The sequence below is a fragment of the Aegilops tauschii genome, chromosome 3 (assembly GCF_002575655.3).
Source record: "Aegilops tauschii subsp. strangulata cultivar AL8/78 chromosome 3, Aet v6.0, whole genome shotgun sequence".
In the NCBI taxonomy this organism is placed as follows: Eukaryota; Viridiplantae; Streptophyta; class Magnoliopsida; order Poales; family Poaceae; genus Aegilops; species Aegilops tauschii.
The window spans coordinates 347,008,703-347,015,620 of NC_053037.3; the positions used below are offsets into that span (position 1 = coordinate 347,008,703).

Sequence of the window (6,918 nt, forward strand, 5' to 3'; positions counted from 1 at the left end):
GGATACGAAATCAAGGGCCTGCAGTTCATCTTCAACCTCCACCCCCCTGAGCCGCCAGCCACCACCGGCCAAACAGCCGCCCCCTGCCGCCCGCGGCCGGCAGTGCGCCGCCCCGCCCGCCCCGAAAACACTTCCCACCGCCGCCCCGGCCATCCCTCTAGCCCCCCCTGCCGAGCTTTTTCTCCGGCGATCCCCACGCCACCGCCCCACCACCGCCGGCGACCACCGCCCCCACCCTGAACCCTAAGATAGATAGTGGGGTACCTCTCCGGCGAGCCCCCCTTCCCACTGCGGCTGGTTCTTTCTTAACTCCGGCGAGCCCCCCCACCCCCTGAAAATCGACTGACCCAAAAGTCGATTCAGTCGACTGAAGTGTAGTTAAATCGGAGCAGCATCGCAAGCAAGAGCAAGAGTGAGAGCAGCAGCGCGAGCAAGAGCAAGAGCAAGAGCAGACCAGGCAGGGGACCGAGAGTAAGAGCAGAGCAGCAGCGTGAGCGAGAGCTAAAGCAGCAGCAGCTCCTACTAATGTGGACGTCACCGCCGAGGGAGCGACGCCGTGGAGGAAGTGGCCGGCGACGCCGCCGTGGATGGAGCCGTGCCGTGTCGGCTCGGGACCGAGCGCCGGCAGCACCGTGAGATCGAATCAAGAAGAAAATGCGGCGATTAGTTTACAACCTCTTTGGTGGCGCTGATTAGGCCGCAGCTTCATCCGAGGAAACGGTGATGATGATACTCTTTCGGTGGTGCAGGTGAAGACGGTGGTGTGGGAATGGAGGTGGCGCGAAAGACGAGGGAAACGTCGGGGCAGCTCCTTGGAGGTGGAGGACGGGGTGGCTGAACCGGCGGGACGATCAGACCGACGACGGATCCTCATCCGGTACGATATACTACGTACAATGTGTTTAACACGCACAACACACACAGACACCATTTAGACTAGTAAGGTACACATGCATTGCAAGCATGAGATTTGGCAACCAAATTATGAATAAATACCACATTATAGCATGTAAGCTTTGAGTCATATATGCATGATGTAGATGTTGGTTTAATTCTTATAGTTCATTTCATTCAAAATCATCTAGTTTTTATAAGAAAGCTAATATATTTTAAGATTCATGGAATTGTGCGCTATAAGGCATAAAGTAAAAACAAATCATGTAGAAAAACATTTGGGCAATTCTGATACGGAAGATTCTAGAACAAAGAAGAAGTGCTTGTGTTTTGAGGTTTGTGCATTATGCTTAAGTTCAACCATAGAGTCTTCTAGATTGTACATGTGGCAAAATCTGGTGGAATCTAGATGATATCCAACGGCCAGTAGTGCTAAAATTTGCCAGCTCTGCACCATCGGATTGGCCTCATCCAACGACCATCTTTCAAAGTTAAAGTTATCCACACACTATATAAAAAATATAAAATATAATATATATATATAGGGGTATAGATATAGATATGTGATGCAAAAGCCACCCATCATCTCCAATTAGAATAGTGTGTCCATGCACGGATGCAATGTGGCCAAACGATGTCTGCCATCGGTATCTCAAATTCAAACCAGTCTGACCTTGTTCAATGTGTATACTTTACAACATGCTTGTTTCCAAGCCACACCGCGCAGATCTCCGTTATATTCATGCATGCATGGGTTTCAAACATCATGATCTCTTATTCAAATATTTGAATTCAAGTTTACATTGATTATGACCTCACCTAGTCTTTTACACCCACACATTGGTCTTCTCTTTATAATTGTACCAGTAACTTTCTCTCGTGCATGCATGCACACACACTACGAGTCGGCATTATCCATCGCCTACATGCAATCTTTTTCTTCAGGTCGGTCTCCCATGAAGGCACACACACACACATCCCCCTCTCCATCATATCGGGCATTCTTTATCTCTCACATGGATGCGCAACGATCGATGTTCTTCTATGTGTGTGTGTATATATAGCTAGGTCTTTCATAGTTTTCTACATAAACCGCTCAATCTATATATCTAGTGAGGTCTCACCCTCTTTCCCATGTCCACATCGATCAATCTATATCTCTTTATATAGGATTACATATCTCTCCCTAATAATAAAGCACGGATTGACTTTGTCGGGTTCACCGTCACAATACGCTTCTTCCTGTGAATTTATGCTTTCAGTTTGAATTTAAAACATATATGCGAGGCGGTACTATTTCGGAAACCCTTTCATCCGTCGATTTTCGTGGTCACCAGCAGGCTCAACCGGCTGGGCCTCGACCTGAAGCGAGTACTTCCTTTGGGCCGCGTCCCTGTGGTTTTAGAAATCAACCCGCAGTCCATCGTAGCCCAAACATAAGTGTAAAAAATAGTTCGTACGCAGCCCTGACTCGCCCGTCGCTGAAATTGCTGCCCTGCATGAGGGTTTCTTCCGCCGCCGCGCCCCCATCCCTCCGCCGCCGCCGTCCCTCCACCCTGTGGTACCCGTCCTCGATCCGTGGTCACCAAATCTGGACGAGATCGGCAGGATCCGCCGCATGTCCCGCGACACCTAGCCGCAGCTGCTCGTCGGCCATGCGGGGAGCACGGACGAGCTGCTCGTCGACGTCCATCCCGAAGCCCCGCTGACGATCGTGCCCAGCCTCCTCGACAGCGCGCCTCTCCAACTTGCCGCATGGTATGTCTCCCCTGTTGCATAGATGATTGACAAGCACCGGCACCGCCAAGATCTGTTGACTTGACCCCTACCCCATCCATCTCCGCAGTTGTCAATGATTAAATATTTCTGATTGCAGCCAAATTTTAGTAGGGGAAGGATGGATACCGCAAGGCTTTCATATGTGTTTTAATTTTGCCGATAGGGATTTCTAATATTCTGACAAGAGTCAAACTAGCAATCGTGAAGATGGAGAATTCATGCAACTCCATCTTACTTCAACCCTCAGGTTTGTCTTTTCCCATCCTTAATCACATGTATTTTTTCGAGATTGATTAATCACATGTATGTGTTTCTACAATCTTGATCATGCATGAATAGAATTACTAGACGGAAGATGTTTGAAGTGCAAACTAATATAATGTTTAGGTTCAGATTTGGTGAGAAAGTGAGAACATGAACACATCAGAGATCAGACTCTATGCTGTGTAGCCAATCGCTTTTTTCATGTAATTATATTAAGAAAAGAGAAACCATAGCATGCAATGCCTACCAACCATCTGCTAATAAGCACCTTCCAGAGCTCCTGTGAATGTCTACTCTCAGCACACGGTCGCACTGTCATTGGGGCAGTCCTACAGTTTATAGATGGGGGCATGGGGCATAATTGCCCACTTAATACTATAGAAATAAATTAAGATTCCAGTTACTAATATTTTGTGCATTATATCATAAAGCATAGACATCAGGTTTCAGTTTGACTCATGCATGAACAGATTCCCTATAGCTTCACTACACACATACTGCCACCACTGCGTACACCTCAGTACCCACGACTGGTCGATCAGGTGTCCACGAAGTACACAACGGGGAGCTCTCAGATTAACCTTAGGTTTCAAACTTCATTCCTGCATCTACCGCCCAGTTCTGGTTGCTCGAGATCACAGCCCGCACCTTGGCCCCCAGCCTGCGTGGAGGAATAGAGCAGTCTTGATCTAGAATTTCTTCCTGCGGTTGTGGGCCTTGTGGCAGCAGAATTTCAGTATTTTCCGATTGTTGTTGGATCTTACAGTTGTAGTCCTTGAGCTCTATCCAAAGGTGTTTACATATATGTATGCATGCATTTTGATACCTAATCAGAATAGGTTTTTAGAATTAATTCATAGTTTGTTAACGAAATTGGTATACCATTGCAGCCATCTAATTGGTGGTATGGTGTGCTTCTGATGGAATTTCACGGCGTTTGTACCAGCAGCATAGTAAAAAACTCCCATCAACACGGCTTATTTATCGTTTCTGGAGGGCCTCACAGATGAGCTATTCATCGGCGGCACCCTGCCAGTCATTTAGAGGATCTGCGGGAACAAATAAACAAGCAGAGCGTCATCAGTCAGGGACCAACATCCATGCCAACTGCCCAAGATGACTGCTAAGGCAATTAATATTCTCTCTCAATCTTCAGCCACCATCTGATGTTAATTGATCTTGATCTTCCCCACTCGCCAATTCTGAAGACACTTCGGATCTCACATTAACTTCATTCAGTCTTTAAGAATATCAAAGGTATGTTGTACAATAATTTTACAACTAAACAAACCTTCCAAATGTATCGATATCATTTTCACTAATATGCATAGTCTTCTGTTGGTAGAATAGACATATGGATCTCAAAGCTATGGATCATGCGCCCATACAAAAAAGGACAACTGACTAGATTGATGATACGTTATGGCAAGAAGGCTATATATTCATGGTATTCTTAACCCTACTCTTGACATTTTAACCGATGCCCATAGGAAACATAATTAGGCATTTTCAACTATCAAAGTTTCTTTCAGCATGCTTTCCATAATATATTGAAATTTGACAACAAAATTGTTTTCTGTGATGTTATGTAATCAATTCAGAGTGTGTAGAAGATGTTGTCCTCGTTGTGTAGAGTATGCGGTGCGTAGCTTCTTGTGTGTGTGTGTGTGTGCATATATGTTAATTGGTAGCTGGTGTCTGTGCAGGGTGCAAACGGTGCCAGTGAGTAGGCGGCGAGTATACTACGCCGAGAAGCGATACAGGGGCATGAATCTTGAGACGGTGTGTGCAATGACCTGCGCTACTGCACTAATAGCCTTGACAGAGCACTAGGGCCGACTCGACAGGGCATGCAACCCGCCGGTGGACGCCTGAATGTGCGCGACGGAGATGAACCCCGCGTCGTCGCCTCTGTAGCCTAGACAGAGCTCCGCCAGTGCTCGTGATGAACCCCATGTATGTGCTGGTGATGGCGCTCTCCGTCTACTTTCTCCACCGGCTATCAGAGAGTAGAGATCACATTGTGGATTTGTGCTTTCTTCAGAGATGTGCTCCTATCGTTGTTGGTTGTCAAATTTGTGATGCAATCCGTCCCTATGTCGATGTCTTAACCACTTCGTACTACCGCACAATTAGCAGAACAGAGCAGATGCCGCAGTTTACCCATTGATTTCTTGGAGTGATTCAAACCTAGGAAAGCCTGCTACTTGTGCAAGCAACAGGGTAAGAAGTTTCACTTTTCTTACTAATGCACCTCAATTTGTAAGGTTAGAACAATGTCAGATTACTTTATGTTGGTTTTCAAATTTCTACATATTCCTTTCTTACAGACTTTGCCTTCAAGCAATTCTAATTATCTAGGTAGTATGGAAAGCAGGCAAATTATGTATCTATTTGGGTGTACTCGTGCTCTGCTATGTCAAATTGAGGAGAAATAATTATTTTATTCACCCATCCTATTTTTTATCTATAATGATGATCATTTTTCCATGTTGTGATCTTTGCTCCAGTTGTGCTAATACCATGTTTACCATGTTTTATCTTAAAAATTGGCTTCTATTTTGTTTCTAACCTATATCTCAGCATGGTTACTTTCTCCAAACATGCTTTAGCTGCAGCATTGGTCAACTAGCTTGAGCACAGCTCACATGAGTCATCGCCAAATGACCCTTTTCTGAAATTCACTAAGAGAGGAGTTACTCCATGTCAGTATGTACATACAGATGCAAGCAATGGATAAACTCATGAAGACCATGTCTATTAGTCCTTCAGTATTTTTTGGAATGAGATGACACGTTGTATGCCAGGTAACAAGCAACTGAAGCAAGGGAAAGAATGAGCCCCTGAACCCAGGATGCATGGCGAAGGATCCAATATGTCAGGACCAATGAGGGAATTGCAGAGCTTCATATACATTTGCCTTCTTCAAGTGTCTAGATTACATGAAACATGTTTCTTCAAGTGTCTACACACTACAGGAAATAAGTTTCTTATGGAAGTAGTCAAACCTGGATACCAATTCATTGGAACCATTATATTCCTTATAGAAGTAATGCAATATATTCTCTCTCTTGTGCCTACATGAAATACCGTTATGGCTCTGTACTTTGCTTCTCATATTGCAAGGGTAACACATTGTATGCCTATTCTCTCTCTTAGCTGTAGCAAGGATGGAGCAGGAAAGTGTGGTGGACCTTCTAACATTCATATTGTACATGTACGAGCTATGGGCCATTATTGTTTATCATATGGATTGTAAATGTAGTGACACTGAAGTTTATATCATATCCGCAAATTTCTTTATTTTAAAAGTGATGATATACTGACACATTATGTTGATCTAAAAATCCGGTAGCCGTGACCTTGATATTCCCTGTAGAGCCAGCAAAAAATTAGAATAAAAAGGTTTATTAGAGAATTATTACAATTGGCGATTGAATGCAAGTGGCAGTGATTTTACATCTATGTGTGGGAACTTGATGAAATATTACTTGCAAAGTATATATACAAGTGAAAAATAACATTTATTTAGATGAGCTATTACCAGAGCAGATATATTGTATTTCTAGCTGAAGTTAACATTGCTATGCTAAACTATTTCACTATGCAACAACTCCAGGGAAAGAAACATACATATAAGCCTAATCTTAAATGTATGGAAATGTTGAAGCTTCAACGCCGTGGTCCAGCTTTCGTGGAGGACTTGCACCATTTGGGACTTCTGTTGGATGAGGGGCTGGCCACGAACATAGCATAGGTCGACGGCGGGGAGGGGGTCTATGTTGGTGAAGAGGGTGACACTAGTAAGGAGGCCAATGGTGTGAAAGAGGGTGATGGAGGGAGGAGGACGACGGGAGGAGAGGGAGGCAATGGTGGGGCGACAACACAAATAGAATTGAGGTGGAGGGCTGGTGGCTGGACAGTGGTGAGCTTGTGAGAATGGAACAATGGCGACGCCATCGATAGCGCTTCGTGGCGGAC

At 44.9% G+C, this 6,918-nt stretch overlaps 1 long non-coding RNA gene across 3 annotated transcripts; it reads left to right on the forward strand.

Moving 5' to 3' along the window:
- Nucleotides 1–2,360: 2,360 nt before the first annotated feature.
- Nucleotides 2,361–6,009, forward strand: LOC109781561 (uncharacterized). Of its 3 annotated transcripts, XR_005772986.3 has the most exons (4): nucleotides 2,361–2,652; nucleotides 2,771–2,920; nucleotides 3,828–4,384; nucleotides 4,644–6,009. It is a non-coding gene; the product is annotated as an uncharacterized lncRNA (long non-coding RNA). The 3 variants fall into 3 exon arrangements; XR_012205026.1 differs by having other exon boundaries at nucleotides 3,828–6,009; XR_012205027.1 differs by having other exon boundaries at nucleotides 2,837–2,920; nucleotides 3,828–6,009.
- Nucleotides 6,010–6,918: the final 909 nt, after the last annotated feature.